Source organism: Buteo buteo, chromosome 9, assembly GCF_964188355.1.
Source record: "Buteo buteo chromosome 9, bButBut1.hap1.1, whole genome shotgun sequence".
Classification (NCBI taxonomy): Eukaryota; Metazoa; Chordata; class Aves; order Accipitriformes; family Accipitridae; genus Buteo; species Buteo buteo.
The window spans coordinates 10699591-10716973 of NC_134179.1; the positions used below are offsets into that span (position 1 = coordinate 10699591).

The window sequence follows — 17383 nt, forward strand, 5'->3', positions numbered from 1 at the left end:
CTCCTGCCAGGATGAGCTTTTTTTTTTCTTTTTCAATCAGATTTCTCAAAACTCTGCAGACAGGCTAAACATGTCACCTGGAAGTGCTGCTGAACCAGGTGCTGGTAAGCCACACTGCGAGAGTTCAGAAGAATCATTATGCCCATGAAGTTACTGGCACAATATACAGAACAGTTTAATTTCCATTTATTCTGCTTCATGTCAGCACATGACTGATTGGTTTTAAAATCCTTTCTGGGTATTGGCAACACAGGGATGTGTGGGATACATGTATGCAATGTTTGTAGCCATGTCACCTGGGCAACGTCACATGGGATTTGACAAGGTCCACGGGTTTGGGGTTTGGCAATACTTGGATAAGGAACACACAAGATTACTGCAAGAGGTAAAGTTGGGTATTTGTGTTCTCAGTCCTTCTACACAGAAGCTCTGACACTGCCATAAACTGTGTGGTACTCTTCCAAAAATAATGGCCATCTAATATAGCAAGCATGAAGAATGGCTGGCTGTTCCTGTCTGTGTGTCTGAAGGAAGTCACTTTCTCAGGAAGAGCAACGCAATACTGAAGCTAAGAGCCTGGGGGCTTGTCAGCAATGGTTATGTGGGGAAGAGATTGAAATGGCAAATGAGAAAGGTGGGAATTTGTGCACAGAAACTGTGAATGATAGCTGAGCAAGCTCCCAATGCTTTGCAGCCTGAATGGGAGGACAAGCCAAGCAGTGTCAGTCAGCAGCAGCTAGAGAAGAAAGAAAATAGGTGGAACAAAATGGAATCTGTATCCCTACGTTTTTGAAAGAGTGGCCTGTGGCAAGACATGAGAGGCTTAGGAGAAGAAGAGTGAAATGAATCATGAGCCCAATACACAGAAAATTGTAAAAGGTGGAGAAAAAAAGGAAAGGGCAAGAAATCCCCTTTTCTAGCACAAAAATAAATGAGGCAGAGAAACAGTGAAAAATGTAATTTCAGGTTACCTTGCTGCACTGAATGTATTAATAGTTTGATTCAGTTCTCTTACTTGAAATGAAGACAGAAGAAAGGAAAGGGCATAAAATCCTCCTTACAAGCAGAAAAACAGATGAGGCAGAAAAACAACAAAAAATCTAATTTCAAGTTACCATGCTGCACTAAATGTATTTACAGTTTGACTCAATTCTGTTATTTTAGTTGTACATTTAAGCCTGTATTATTCTCTACTCTCCCTTCTCATTCAAAACTTATTTCTAAGGACCAGTTTGTCTCTCAGGCATGTGCATCTAAGTGTTACTACAGTAAAATGCAGTTGTTTATGGGTATCTGAAGGCAAGAAGACTAAAATCTGGTGCAAGATAATCAAGAGGCAGTTGTTAGTATGACGAGGACTGACTTTACAGCCAGACCTTCCATTCTGCTTGTTCCAATTGTATAAAGACATTAAAATAGGAAGGTGTTACCCTAAGTTAAACAATATTCTGAAACAACCATGCATTCACTTAATGAATAATAACAAATCTGATTCTCTGCATTTATGAACACCACTCAGATTAAACTTCTTGTAGACTAAGAATTCATCCTCAAATTACTATTAAGCAAAAAACCCACCCACAAATAAAAGCTGAAAAGACATTTGAATGTATAATAATAGTAATAAGCAAAACCATTATTGATTAAACCTTTAATGTGATTAAAGCATTTTGCAAGGATTACACCTAAAACCTAGAAAGCACAATAGATCTGGGGAAAAAAATCAAAAGATATACAAACTTGGAAATGAACAGTTTGAGAGATGCAGCTATTTTACTCATCACTTCTTCAGCTGAAGTGAGTATGACTCCAGTACAGCCACTTCAAACCCAGACACTGGTGTGATCAAGTGAGAAACACAAGTGAGCTGAACTGACAAGAGTTTGGGAAAGCAACACGAACCAGAGCTAGGGGAAAAGACACTTAAAAAGAAGTTGGTGTTGTCCTAACATAAAGTTACCAATATTAATATAATCCTCAGTGCTCATGAGGGTTTGAAGTACCACAAGAACAGATATGACACCCTGCTGCATCAGTTTAAGAACTGTGGATCATGGACCACTTTCCGGGCACACAGCAGCCTTGCAGAAATCATCTCCCCCATGTTTCTCCAGAGGGAGCTTTTCTTCTACACAGCTCTGCAGTGTAAGGAGCACAACCTCTTTCTAAGAATACCACAGCACTTTGTCGCAGCTTTACATGTTAATGACATTGGTAGAGTATACTATTTTCAAAAGAGAACCCCAGAAATGTGTGAGATCATGCAAATGTATATTTGCTTCTGGGAAAAATGAAGTGATCCTTAATTTTTACCAACCTGGGTAAAGATTAGCTCTAGAGAGTTCACATTATGTATTTAAGAGATTTGTCACTAAAATCAGATCTGACCTTCTTATGCAAAGAGTTATTGGATTAGATCCTCAGCTTGTATAGATTCAGGCTGCTTCACTGAAATCAACATGCTGTTGGGAATTAGTGTTAGCTGAGAGTCTGGCTTGCTACAGTTAGGCTTAAGAGGTTCAAAATTAAATGAAACACGGGCTACATGGAAAGCATAGTATCAGAAGATATCTCTCTGCAGCATAACACTCCAAGCTAAAGTCTGATACCAAATTCACCATACATCACAGAAACATGGAAGTGGATGGGACCATCTGACTCCAATACTTCCCAATCACCTACTATAAGCTTTCAGCCCATAGCAAAGACCAAAAGCTAGATTTTTTTTTTTTTTTTTTAATGAATGACAGTAGGTCTCTTCACAGATAAACTTTAGAAATACTCTACCTCCAAAATTAGTTACATTCTGTTTCTTGTTATTGTCTTTAATATCCTACAGCAATCTTGCTCTGTATATTTGAAAAAGGCAAAAGCAAGCTGAGAATACTGCTATTGTTCAAACTTGAGCCCATATTCCCACTGCTTTAGTAGTACAGTTTCTATTTGGGATGGTATGCAACACTGACACCAAAGAAATCAAGAGATGGATTTAGTAGGACCATGCTGTGATCTGAGGCTGACAAAGAACAAGCCATAAAAGGGCTCTGCAAAGTCTAAAAAAATCAAGAAAATAAATCTTTAAAGAAATTGTTGTTTACAACCTTTTTTTAGCACTGTATACTAGGTTTTGTACAACATGCATTTTTAATGATATCTGGCTTAACTATTAACTGTGTCTTTGAAAATAAGTGAATGTTGCCACTCCCTGTACTTTTCAGAAATTAATGGAATGGGATGTACCCATAAAGTGATCTTTAACTGCACCCATTTTCTTGTATCTGCAGATTTCATCTAATCTTTGTACTTGATTTTAAGCTGAAGATTCTCCTGAATAAAGTCCACATATTTCTAAGAACAAGCAGTTCAGATATTTCTATTCTAGTTACCACCATGCCACAAGAACTGAAATAGCATCAATTAAAATTGTCATTGACCTCTTACAGAGCACTGATATAAGTGCCATTCTCCCTGTGTCCCAGCTGCTTTTTATACAATGGGGTATTTGATTTCCTCTGAACATTTGATAGAAAGATTAAACTGTCCAATGTTTCCAATTAAAACAGTTTGTGTTCTACAGTGGATTTAACTACTTCATTAAATCACTCATTATGGATCTCCTCACAGCACTATTTTCAGTTCTTTCCTTCAATCTGTAGATTTTTCACTTATGGATCTCATAAAATCATCAGGAAGCTTAAATTTCATTCATATGCCAAGTATTACAAAGATGTAATTAAAAATCATTACCACTATTCCATCTGTCACTCCTGTGCATTGTCAGTGCACACCTGACTCCTCTGCATGCAGAGCGTTAAGAAGTCTGCAAATTAATGCAGTATGAACAGAGAAAATGTCTGGGTTATCTAGATACAATTTAAACTCTGCATTTCTTTTACAGCATCTCATACTGCTCTTTCTCAACCCTAGGAATCTCTGGTCCAGCGCACAACCAGTGTGCCTTCATGGGAGTGAAATGTTTCTCCTTTCTTTGTGGGAATATTGCCAATACACTTCCTTGCCTCTTTCGGATGCAACTGTCCTTCTTCGTGTCTATGTTTTGTTCCATTTAGATCAGCGTAATGTTAGACCCTTTCTGCTGTATGTGTATGCATGCAGAATTAATAGACTTCATCTACTACAAAAAGATGCTGGCAGGAGTTTTGTTGGCAGCAGACAGAGTAAGCACATAACTCCCTTAGTGGCTTAGTTACCCTGGTTGCCAGCCACATTCAATATTGGCCTCAAGGTGCTTCCTCTTGACCTTTAAAGCCTTGTGGAATCTCGACCCGAGTACTTTCTCCAAGGCAACAATTCCCTCACCTTCCCAAGTGCCAAACAGGCTCCCCTGAGTCCTCTCTGTCTCACCAGCAGGTATACAAATGTGCCCGGCTAACTAGCAACTTGACTGCATCTACTATCTTTCTCCTGCAGAAATGTCCAACCTACTGCGATCATTGAAGTTACACAGAGATTCTATTCAAGTTTTTTTGCCCTTTTTTCCCCCCCAAATGCAGGTTTGGCATCCAAAGTTACACTGAAGTCCTTTATTTTATGTAAATGCTATATCTGGTTGTTATAAATTAAAATACAAATTAAAGTTGTTACTCTTGGTCACACTCTTCCCTTAACAAAATAATACTGAGCTTTAAGACATAGGTGACAAGCATACACTGATCCTGATGGCAATTCTTATTACTGGATGAAAAGATTAAAAATAGCGAGTTCTCTTTAGCATAAATCAATCCACGTAATCTACCTTTATTTCAATCCAGGAAAACTTTCAATACGTAAATCATGGTTGTATGCAATATGTAATTCAAGGACACCACCAATTTCTAATTCTTTTGACCCTCAAGTCCATAACTAAAACCACATGCACTCTCATTTGCTTGTATACCAACTAACAGGTCTTGATTCTGCAGTGTTTGTGCATGTGTGCTCCTCTTTGTAGGCACAACCAGCCCTATCTAGTATCCAAAACTGTGCTTAGTAGCAAAGTATTTGCTGGACTGGACCTACAAGCAGGAGTTATATTAAAAAACCTTTTTACTTCAAGAAAATTAGATTATATTCTGAAAATAAAACATAATTTTAAACAATTTATAGCCAGCTTTTGGGGGGAGAGGTCTAGATGATGTTAAAGTTACGGTAGTTACCTGAATATCCTTTCTGCCCTATGATCCCTTTGGCCTTTATGGCACTTGCCTCAATACTGCTAATAGTAACAAAACATAACCAGTAACAGAGTTTGCATCTATAGTAAAAAATGCATCTGCAAAACAATTGTATGCAAATACGTAGTCACAATTGCATTTCAAAATACTATCTCAAGTGCCAAACTCAAACCAACTGAAAAGACTGCTTAAACAATAGTCAATAAAAATGTTCAGTAAAATAAGATTTTTTTTTCTTTTTTATTTATTTTGCAGGGGATTTGCACGTCAGTCCTCTCACAAAAATGGTTTTCATAAAGATTTTAAGCTTCTTTTTAACCACTCCATACTTCAGCTTCCCAGTAAAAGTTCAGCTTTTCCAAATATCACCTCTTGGGAAAAAACTTACAAACATTGTTTCCAGAGAAACACATAGTTGTGTTTGAATGGAGGGTATAGCTTATGTTTTTAAAGTCCTGGTTGTACTTAACAAAGTACTGACACAGGCCTGCATTGCAGAAGGCTTATTTCAGAGCATTAAAAGACAGCATAAAATGAGAAAGCTGATCCTGCCCTCTTTTCATCTTGCTGGAAAGTTTGGCTCAGTTCCAATCTTCCCTCAGTTTAGGGAGTAGTTAACAAACAACTTGTCAGTATAAGAAAACAAAATTATTCAGCCACTTTACCTTTCTGGGATCATTTTTCTTGAGTTCTGTTTCCTAGTCTTATTCCATGTGCCAGAGCTTTCTGTGACAGTCACAGGTTAACATAAAGTGAATGTGATAAAAACCACAAGCGATACCTTCACTGTAATTGCCGCTACAGGTACACTGTAATTGCTACAAATAAGCAATCATTTTTATCATAGTAAAAGAAGGTGTGGTTTAGTTTGCGCTTGTCAGAGGGTCTGTAGGAGTTTTCACAACAGAGAATCAACACTGCTTTTATTTTAGCAACAAGAGCTGTTCAAGTGATGGTATTTAAGGAATGAGGGCACATATTCAAGCTGTTTAGATACAACAGTGTTCAAAGATGTCAGTCAGGCTCCAAGTAGATAAAAAGTGCATCAGCTTATCAGCCAGCCATTTCTAGTGCTGGTGTGCTTCTCACATTTAATAAAGAAAGGCATGCAAAGTGAACTCCATCCTGGCACAGAAAGATGCTTCTGAAGCCCTTTAGACTATATAGCACAGTTAGAAAATACAAATTACAAGACTTGATGCATGTCTCTGAATGCCTATACATCAGCGGTTCAAGAAGAAAAATCAGTGTTCTTACATGAATCAGTAGTTTTTCTCTGTATTAGGAAAGATTTCCGTAAGACAGATGTTGTAGCAGGAAATCCTAGGCAACCAAACACATTCCAGTTACTATATTGGTGAAACTTATTCAGCAGTTTAAAGTACTAATCTGACTTTATAACTTCATCCAGACATATTTAACTAACATGGAAGACTTGGCCCAAGATTTTTGGTCAATGAAGATGAAAGATGAAAGTTCCTGAAAGAAAAATCAGTCTCTTTCAAACAGGCTTTAATTTCATTTTGGAACAAGGAAAGGACAAAATTTATCTGCATCTACTAATGGTGAGGGGAGAGAAAGAAAAGAATGATAGATACAGTGCAGAAATGAGCAAGAATACATTTGAGTGTTCCCACACATCCATAGAAAGACCAAAATCTATTCCTTCAAGTATCCTATTATGTAAAAAATCGGGTCAATGGCTGACATGGTCTGAAATTAGTTGGCATGACTGTAACCTCAATAGAAATTTGCTTGATCACAACTAGACTTAAATTTGATCTTTTGTAAAAAAATCAATAAATTGTTGATAGTCAAGTGGCTCAAACCTGATTTACCATATGCAATTCAACTGAAATCAACAGGATTATAAACACTGATCTCAGATTTTATTTGGCCCACAACCTTTACAATAAATGTCTTTTCAAATGTAGTCAGTAAAAAAAAAAACACCTCCATTTTCCTAAATACATGTCACATGATTACACAGACAAGATTATCTGAAAAATTTGAATTTTGTCTCCCAACATACATAAATCCAGTGTTTTTTACACTCCTGTAAATTTCTTCTTAATGGTTAGTGTGATATGTCCTTTCTGAAAACACATTATAGAAAGAGTATTTGCCACTGAAGTTTTTATAAATATCTTTCTGATATGTATTTAAATTATTATACCTGTTACAATAGAGCCAAAAATTAGGCATTACAATCACTTTTCTGAAGAATTTACATTGACCAAGACTCCACACTGAAAATATTTACATGCATGAGTTCAATAAAAGTATTGACATAAATAAAATAACTCATGTGTATAAATGTTTCAGACTTCAGCCAAAAAGATGATAACACTCAGTACAAAAACACTGGAATTGTCTTTAGTACACACAGGATGAACCAGGCTGTCAGGCAGTGATCTGTATTAATTTTTATGAAAAAGTTTATGCCAAATATATTTCCTCTAACTTCATAAATGCAAACCAATTTATTTCCAGGCTTCACACATCTAGCAGTTACTTACACTAGGCTTCACTAATTTACATCATTACAAGGTTATCAAGATTGGGCCTTTGCACTGGTAAATATTTCAATAAATCTTATTATTAAGTTTCTAGCTTCCCCTAAATTGTATTTTACTGTTTGTGTATTGAAGCAACAAGATTGCAACAGCAAGGAAAAATATTTACAGCCTAGTATAATTTACATTGTTTCATGTTTACACAGAGGCCAAAAATATTCAACAAACCTCACCAGTATATGTGAATTTTACTCAAGGAAGTAAGCCTGTCTTGCTCAATAGTAATACTTAGGTGCATAAAGAATTAGCTCCAAAGAGAAGACCTGAATTTCAGGAATTAATCCTGAGAACTTGCTGAAACGCCTGCTCCCATTATTTCTGTACAGCCCCAAGGGACTGTAGAATTAGCCCTAGTATGATACCGGAAATCTAAGAATACTTAAGTGTAATTGAAAGATATCACAACTTCAGACTCTTCCAAATGCGATCTTATTTAGTATTTGTTATGTTAAAGAGGAACAGAAGATGGGTGGGTAAAAACCTTTCATAGGCACTTGATTCACAGCAGTCATACACACTGCATGACATAATCCTTCTATTCGAAGTATTTTTCAGGCATAAAAAATATCAAGTGGTGAGCTAAGCAGACAATTATTTCACTAAATTCTGACCAAATAAAATTAACAATTCAGTAACTATTGCTTTCCCACTATTAACCTGGACAGCAACCATCTGAACTGTAAGATATTTGGTCTTTATCTCTAGACAGAAAAAAGAAATATGGAGTGTCCAACTGTAGAAATGATCAGTGAAAGTACTGCCATAGAAAGTGAAAGTACTGAAGGGAGCAGCCAGTGAGTAGACTGAGACAGTTAAAACTGAGTATTTTCTGTTTGAAAAAAAATATTTTCACTCACATAACTAAAATTATTCTTGCTCATTTCTGCACTGTATCTATCATACTTTTCTTTCTCTCCCCTCACCATTAGTAGATGTAGATAAATTTTGTCCTTTCCTTGTTCCAAAATGAAATTAAAGCCTGTTTGAAAAAGACTGATTTTTCTTTCAGGAACTTTCATCTTTCATCTTTTGGCACTGTCTGTTGTCTCCTTGTTTAGCCTGTGTATGTAGTCTATGTAAATGAACCTGCCCCAAAACAAAATTATGACTTAGGTTAAAAATAGAAAGCAAATTGTATCTGGACTCCCTGTTGGAAGTATAAATTATTTACATTCATTGAAAAAGAGGAAAACCTGTTGCAAGCTACTGGAAATATCTTTCCCATAGACAAACCTGATCAAAAGACAGTAAGTCCGTGGAAAGTCTCCCTGCTCTCCAAGGCTCCCACTGGGTATTCTCCTTCCTTTGGAATTCTCCCCATGGTGGAAGCTGATGCAGAGAGCTCTTAATAAAGAGCATTTACTTTAGCATTGGTTGTACACACAAATTTCACTCAGAAAAGCTAACAATAGTGAGTTAGTCCTTCAGTTAATGTAAGCTGTTATGGCAACTTTTTTGGTTTGGGTTTTTTGGGGGTTTGGTTTTTGGTTAGTTGAGGGTTTTTTGCAAGCATTGTGGCATTACATTGAATGTCCATGTTGAGATATCTCATGACAGGTTAGAGGTGACATTTGCTTAGTTTCTTAGAGTCATCCAAGCTGCAGAATTGTATCAGTGCTGGAAATGTGGTTTTCAAGTTCAAACTGGACTACCTTATTACACAGCATCAAGGCTACATTAATAAGGATTCTGATGAGCTTTTCTTTTCCCCTAAGTTTTTGACTAAAATTCTCTTGTCTGTAGAATACAATAAACTTCTCAATAACCTCCCAAACAAATGAAACCTATCTCAAGGTGTCCATTAAACAATTTTCAACCAAGGTAATTTACTTCCATTATAATCAATTAGTAGGGTACTAAGAGCATTTTACCACTTCATTATTTCATGTTATCAAAATGCTGGGTGATCTACCATGTTCAAATGTCTCATTTCATGGCTGAACAAAAGCTATCACAGTCATTTTACATACCTGATTCAGAAAATCTGCCATTGTTTCTTACAGATGGAGTTCAAATAGAAATGAATGATTGAGTCTATTTCAGTTATTTACCAGATATACTAGCATTTACAACTGTTTCCTATTTTCTGTTAATTGAAGGTACATTACAATTGAGGTACACACTGTACTTATTTTGGCCAGATCCTCAGCTACAATAAACAAGCAAACGTAAATTATGTAAATTAACCTGTGTAATTTAGGCCAACTGAATGTAACTGCCTTCTGGATTTTTCTATATTTTCATGCTTGCCCATGTTAAGATGCTTCTTTCTTGTGGAGAAGCAGAATTACTAACTGTAAATGCAAACAGAGCAAAGTCCAGAAAAGTGAGCCTGAAACAGCCTCTGCATTTCTCTACTGTTATTGGGTAGACATCACACAACAGCTTTAAAAAGAAATACTCCAAAATTGGAATGCGTTGCTATCTTTCAGTCAGCCATAGTATATATTACCTCACAAACCATTTTTCTCTTTGACAGCCCCAGCAGAGCCTTCTCCAGTTTGAGCTTTCACCAGCAGATATCTGAAAATGGCATCAGGGAACTGATTTAGCCCAGTCACACAATGATGCTGAGTAACTCTGATCCTCACTGGGAGTCATTTCTCCTGCTGTCACTGCTGAGTCATTACATTTTCTAAGGAAGTAGCCACCTCTGCTAGCCCAAACTTTCTTTGCTACATCAATGCTGAGTTCAAAGTATGCCTTGCAACTTCCTGCAATGAAACAAAACATCCAGATAAGTTCCTTTGGGGAAGGAACAATAGCTAATCCCTAGCCATGACTTATGTGATGGGTTGACCCTGGCTGGACGCCAGGTGCCCACCAAAGCCGTTCTATCAATCCCCCATCCTCAGCTGGACAGGGGAGAGAAAAATATAACAAAAAGCTTGCGGGTCGAGATAAGGACAGGAGAGATCATTCACTAATTACCGTCACGGGCAAAACAGACTCAGCTTAGGGAAAATTAGCTCAATTTATTACAAATCAACCAGAGTAAGGTAATGAGAAATAAACCCAAATCTCAGAACACCTTCCCCCCACCCCTCCCTTCTTCCCGGGCACAACTTCACTCCCGGATTTCTCCACCAAACCCCCCCCAGCAGCACAGGGGGACAGGGATGGGGTTTACGGTCATCACACGTTATTTTCTGCCGCTTCATCCTTCTCAGGGGGAGGGCTCATCACACTCTTCCCCTGCTCCAGCGTGGGGTCCCACCCACGGGAGACAGTCCTCCACGAACTTCTCCAACATGGGCCCCTCCCACGGGCTGCAGTTCTTCATGAACTGCTCCAGCATGGGTCCTTTCCACGGTGTGCAGTCCTTCAGGAGCACACTGCTCCAGCGTGGGTCCCCCACGGGGTCACAAGTCCTGCCAGAAAACCTGCTCCACGGGCTCTTCTCTCCGCAGATCCGCAGGTCCTGCCAGGAACCTGCTCCAGCGCGGGGTTCCCACGGGGTCACAGCCTCCTTCGGGAACCTACCTGCTCCGGCGTGGGGTCCTCCACGGGCTGCAGGTGGATATCTGCTCCACCGTGGACCTTCCTGGGCTGCAGGGGGACAGCCTGCCTCACCAGGGTCTTCACCACGGGCTGCAGGGGAATCTTCGCTCCGGCGCCTGGAGCATCTCCTCCCCCTCCTTCTTCACTGACCTTGGTGACTGCAGGGTTGTTTCTCTTACATGTTCTCACTCCTCTCTCCGGTGGCTGTTTCTTACTCTCCCAACTTTTTTTCCTTCTTAAAAATGTTATCACAGAGGCATTACCACTATCACTGATTGGCTCGGCCTTGGCCGGCGGCGGGTCCGTCTTAGAGCTGGCTGGTATGGGCTCGCTCTCTCTTGAACACAGGGGAAGCTTCCAGCAACTTCTTACAGAAGCCACCCCTGTACCCCCCCCCCCCGTTACCAAAACCTTGCCACATAAACCCAATACAACTTACTAAATACTTCTGCTTTCTTTTGGTTTCTTTTCTTTACACAGAAGGAGTCAAATTCTTTTTTTAAAATCATACATTCAAATCCTCAAAATGAAAATTTTCTAAAAGCAACTTCTGACCTCACTTCAACCCTCCCTGCCTTTGTTCCCTCTGGTCCACATCATCTTCCTCTTTTCCTCTATAGCTATTTCCATCTTTCCATGCTTGTTTCCTTCAAACACTTTCTAATCTTTTTAGGATTTTCAAACAAAAACATATTTTAATTTTTTGTTTTGGAAATGGTAATAAAATTCATTGCTGGTTAGTAAAGAGGACACAGAGCTTTGAGGTGACATCATACCTTCTCTCCCAGCCTTAGACTCCAGACTACCCCAACTCCTTAGAGAATCTTTCCACTGAGTTCAACAGACATTACATCTTTTCATAGCTTGACTTCACCATCTTACAGACACATAAAAGGCATTATTCTAAACTATGACATGCTTTACTGTTCTTTCTGGCTTACTCCTAGAGTCATAAACAGCAGAATTCATTTTCTATCTACTGCTTACCTTCCTTTGCAAACATCAAATTTATCTCCATGTGTTACCTATTTAAACCAAGTGAATTTGTTGTTTAAGACTGTGGATTTCTTATTCAGTGCCAAGAGAGATGATAATGAAAAGTCATATTGCTCTGTGCATACAGATACAGCTTGGTGGAAAAGGGAAGGAAGGTAGGGAAGAATGACAGCTCAAAGCTGCTTGATGCTTTCCATCAAGTGCAGCCTACCTATTGAAAGCGACTGCTCTCGGATGCCACTTGCAAACAATAGGTATTTACAGATTTTGTTACTTTGCAGGCAACTTAAGCCATTGTGCAATCTATAAATACTTGTGTCGTCATGATTAGGTAAGATCACTCTGTACTACATAAACATTTACATATCACTCATTCTATATAGGCTGCCAACATTTATGTTCTTAGACCAATGAAGTCTTCAAACGATAAACACTAGCACCTGAATCCTTTCAAAAGAGGATATATAAGCATAAGCCAAGGAAGAAGCAGTCATAAGAAGCTTTTATCAGCTCCGAAAATACTAAGTCATGCTCTACAGAGTGCTGAAATGACTTTTCTTTCTCAACCAACCCATGTAATGCCTTTGCAACACCAGCAAACCACAGATAAGTTTTCTATAATAGCTCCTTTTTAAAACTTAACACATCTGTAAGAATCCAAGTAGCTGATTGGTGCTGTGCCTCTTCAAGTTTTGGTCAGGGGAAACTCTCTCTCACTTGCAGTGTGCTCAGAGTTAGTCACCTCCTTGCAAAACAAAACACATTTCCTTGGATTGAGCTTCAAACTGACAATAAGCTTATCACAGACTTTTAACAAATGTAATGGTTTTTGTTAAAAAAAATTCATACACACCAGGACATCACTCAGCTCTAAGAAACATGCCATGTAAAGTTCTCTCAAATATTTCAGAGGTACTAAGCCAAAAACTGTAGCTTGAATTGTCTATACATTTACTCTTCTGTGAAAGTAGATTTCTCTTTTCCATCCCCCATTGTCCTTCACACATTTTCACCTGCCAAAGCACATTTTTAAAACCAGCACTGGGGCAATTTCTTCACATAGACACTCTGGTAGGAACCCAGTTAAGTAATCTCTGCATTCTCTCTTTCACCACAGTGTAGTGGCATAACCATATTGGGCTTTTGGAAGAAGTTTACAGCTGCATCTGTCTGGGGACTCCATATACTTTGAAAAAAGCCCACATCTTCTCAGGTTCTTCAGCTTTGAAAAAAGCTTGCCTGTATTAAAAGGGTTTTCCTTTCCTGCCTTATAGCAGGCCTTGCAGCCTCACCAAAGTAAGGACTTATCCATATGGACAGCATTTTTTTCTAATTGAATTATAAAGGTTTCTTTTTTATTCCTATATAGACAGAAGCATTCTCAGTTCATGAATCTCCCTCATTCTTTTTTCAAGACTTCAGGAGTGAAATATTGACCCAAGACCCTTCCTACAAACACTGTGACATCTCATAGGCCAAGCTCTCTGCAAATGGAGTGCAAACATAGGACATCAGCAAACTTACTCCACAGTTTTCCTTGAAGTTAGAATGACTTGCTAAGCCTGAAGGATAAACTAAAATTGTACATTTCTTAATCTTATCAATTAAAAAGCTATTTGTTGTACAGATTCTAGATCATGAATATCTGGAAATCTGAAGCCGCCTAAAAATGCAGAGGGTGGGCTAATACAATGTAGAAAATGTGAGAGTTTGCAATCTTTTCTCTCTCCATGGTGTTTATGCAGCATGTTTGAGTGTCACAGATGCAGCTGCTTAAAAAGGAGCCAGGTAGTCATGATGGTTGCAGAAACTACGTGTCCAGAGCCTGGTAGGTCACAAGCAATGAGGCTAGCCATGTCTTGTTACTGCCTTGGGAATGAACAGCATTGGGGCAATCTTTTCCCCATAGACACCCCAGTAGGAATTGTCACTTGGTAACTGAAAGATCTCCTTGTTACCTCTTGGTCTCACATGGTTACAGTGCAAGAGCTGAGCACAAACCCTATAGATAATGACTAATCATCTAAAAAGATACCGTCCTGATTTTCCCAGTGAAATGTAGCAGCTACAGAAAATCCATTTACAGCCTGTCAAGGATGGGTGAAAGAAAGAAAGGAAAATCACAAAGGAGCTAATTCTTCATTTTTTTTCCTTTTTAGTCATTAGTCAGAGCCCATTAAGCCCAGCTACGAGTCCCCTATTAAGGACAGAAGACCCCTGCAGATATAATGGGGAATTTGAATGTGAGGAGACCCCTCGCAGCAGTCTGCGCACTGCCATCTGCCTACCACCAGCTTACTGTTGACAACGCTTCATTACCGTGAATATCTTCGATTAGGGATCTTGAGCCAGCTGTGCCCTCTTGGTTTGAGTCTTGCAATGTGTCACTGCAGCAATACAAATCTAGCCAGTCCATTACTCTCAGGTTGTCTGACTAAGCAGCTTTTGGCTGAGAAAATGTTCTGTTATTTCATCACTGGGACCAAATTTTTGTTTCAGACGCAACCCTGCAGTCTTAGCATTTCCTAGTTAGGGCTACACTTCTAAAAATCCAAGGACAGACTTGGCCCTAACTGGATAAATGCTGGTGAAGAGCACAGAAAGGAATTCACAACTAAGCCTCTTTTTTTTTCATCCTGAGAGTTAATAAAGTGATGACAGGACATAAAAAGTGGACAGAAACCAAAATGTTAAAGATACTACAAGATCAAATTCTATTCTCAGTAAAACATTCATTAACTAGAGAAATTCTGCAAGAATTTACTAAATCTAGTACTAAAGCTACTTGTCTTTTCAAGGGTATGGAAAGGTATTCAGTAACCCTGAGTCAGCTGCTCCTGGTTAAGACCATACAATATAACAGTAAGCCCACATGCTGTAATTTTAATACAATATTGACTGATGCTTTGGAGCATAATTTGTAACTTAGCGCTAGCTTTTTATTTACTACTTAAGAATATGGGAGTCAAGTCTTCAGAAAAACTTCCTGACATAAAATACATTAACTGCAGAAAGGCTGCCTCTCAGGGTGGTAAATCTGATGCCAAAAAGTAAGTAACTTTTTGTGTGCATGGAAATAATGTGGCAAGCTCTTGTAGGCTGACTACAGATATCTCCCTCTTTACATTCTGCACACGCTCAGCTCTATACTGCATGAGCTGTTGTTTGCAGACGACAGGGCTTCTCAGACACATAAGAATGTGAAGTAGAAACAGCATGTGTCAATAAGATCAAAGCAAAAAGTCAGTCGGTTTCCTTTCATGCATTTCCCCTACTATGCTTTTTGCCTGCAGATTACCCAACAATTTTCGGAGCTCGTCTCAGGTGCGCTCCTGCTGTGTACACAAAAGTGCCCCAAAAGAAAAGGGGAAATAAAGGGCATAAATGTAAGTACATAGATTAAATGGTTCTGCTTCACATGCAACTACACAATACAAATAAATAGATCTAGGTCCTATTCTATATTATTGGGAAAAATCTCACACCTGATGCAGTTTCAGGTCTGTTGATAAGCAGAATTGCAGTTTCTTACCTTAGCTCTAATATTCATCCCACCTGGATATTATTATGAGTGCTTCTGAAGAATCATACTGGTTTCATCTGATCCAAGAGTGGGTAAGTTAAAAAGGGCCCTAATTAAATGTTCTGGGACTATGCATATTTGAAAGCCATTTAAAGCTTTTTTTTTTTTTTTAATGGTTATGTCTTGGAGTAGAACCATTGGTCTCTTCAGCCACATTTGACTGCAAATAACACTCCTCAGTACTGATGTCATCATATTAATTAGCTTTTTAAATGCAGCCCTCTAACTGTCACTGAGAGGTGCTTCTTCACCATCACTGAAATTAATTACATTTTGCATCAAGCCTCAAACTGATAGGCAATGAGGTGAACTACAAAAAAAATGGCCCAATGTAGGCAACACCAAAGTTCTCTCTATCATGTACACAGCCCCTCTTCAGCCTAGGAGAAGCAAGAGACAGCACTTTTGGGAGGGTCCAGCAAACTATCTAAACCATATGCACTTACCAGCTCTAGCTTTGTCTGCAGAAGTTGAAACCAAGTGGAAAACAATACCAACAACTCCTTGCCGCTCAGTTTGATTTGTCCTGTAACAGCTTATCTTGGGGAAGGAAAGAAACTTGTTGCTGGACACCCTTCATACCTTCACAAAAGGAGTACAAAAGAAGGAAAGAAGTCATGTCTCAATTTCATTATTCCCAGCGGGCTTATGTCCTGCACACTGTCAATCAGGTCCTGAATATTTATATCTCTACCAGTCAACAGACAGTGTTCTTTCACAAACTGCCAGCCAAAGTGATTTCTCACAGCCAAGCAGCTGCTATTCTTCTCTGTCCTTTCCAAGGGCTCAACATCCCAGATAGAGAAAGATCAGACTAAACTTGGGGAAAATTCACATGTTCCTAAGTCTCGGAACAAGAGAGCAGACAGGTTCGTCCACAGTCACAAGGATCAAGGGCACAAGAAACAATCAATTTTTTTGATCCAAGATCTTTTGGAAGAGGATTTGCATTAGGAGACTCTGTAGAAATAATATTAACATTTTGGTAGCTTAGTCTGTGAAGAGGGTGGTTTGAGCATCACAACAGAGATGACATTTAGCTAGCCACATGCCTGCCAGCTTGAAGGGATCAAACATTCTGCCTGATAGAGGAGGTGATGGATTTCAGAACAGTACAGGAACTATAACTCAGCACTTCCAACACACTGGGTGTCACCCTGATTTTTCATCTAACACGTCTGCCACATGACTAAAGAAACTGGGATAGAAATTCTTTCTGTCAATGTCATTCCTCTATTTTGTCATCTCTTAAATTACCATATGACCAGATGGGATTAAGTGTCAAAGTTTTAAATCTGCAGCATCTGTCCCACCCTTTCTTAGCAGGATGTGGGGAATATAACATTTTACTAATACTTGAAGAAGTTATCTTGGAAAGAGAGTCACAGACCTATTCTGTGACTCATTCATCAGAGAAGGGCTAATTCAGCCTGCCTACAGCATGGAGCCAGAAGCAACTTCTCAGCATGCTTTGTTTCCAAAACTTCCCTCTGAGGCAATTTACTTATCCAGGATAGTTCAATTTTATTTTAATAAACTGTCTTCTGAAATTG

The 17383-nt window shown here is 38.8% G+C and overlaps 1 protein-coding gene across 12 annotated transcripts in view; it reads right to left on the minus strand.

Moving 5' to 3' along the window:
- RTN4 (reticulon 4) overlaps positions 1 to 16516 on the minus strand; it is a 74880-nt gene extending 58364 nt beyond the window's left edge. For 5 of the 12 annotated variants that reach the window (XM_075035359.1, XM_075035349.1, XM_075035350.1 and 2 more), the window contains exon 1: positions 16277 to 16512. The gene's annotated coding sequence lies outside the window, so the exon portion shown is untranslated. Of the gene's footprint in view, positions 1 to 5839; positions 6073 to 16276 lie in introns of those variants that run through there. The other 7 variants (XM_075035355.1, XM_075035357.1, XM_075035351.1 and 4 more) reach the window with 5 other exon arrangements.
- Between the last annotated feature and the right edge of the window lie 867 nt (positions 16517 to 17383).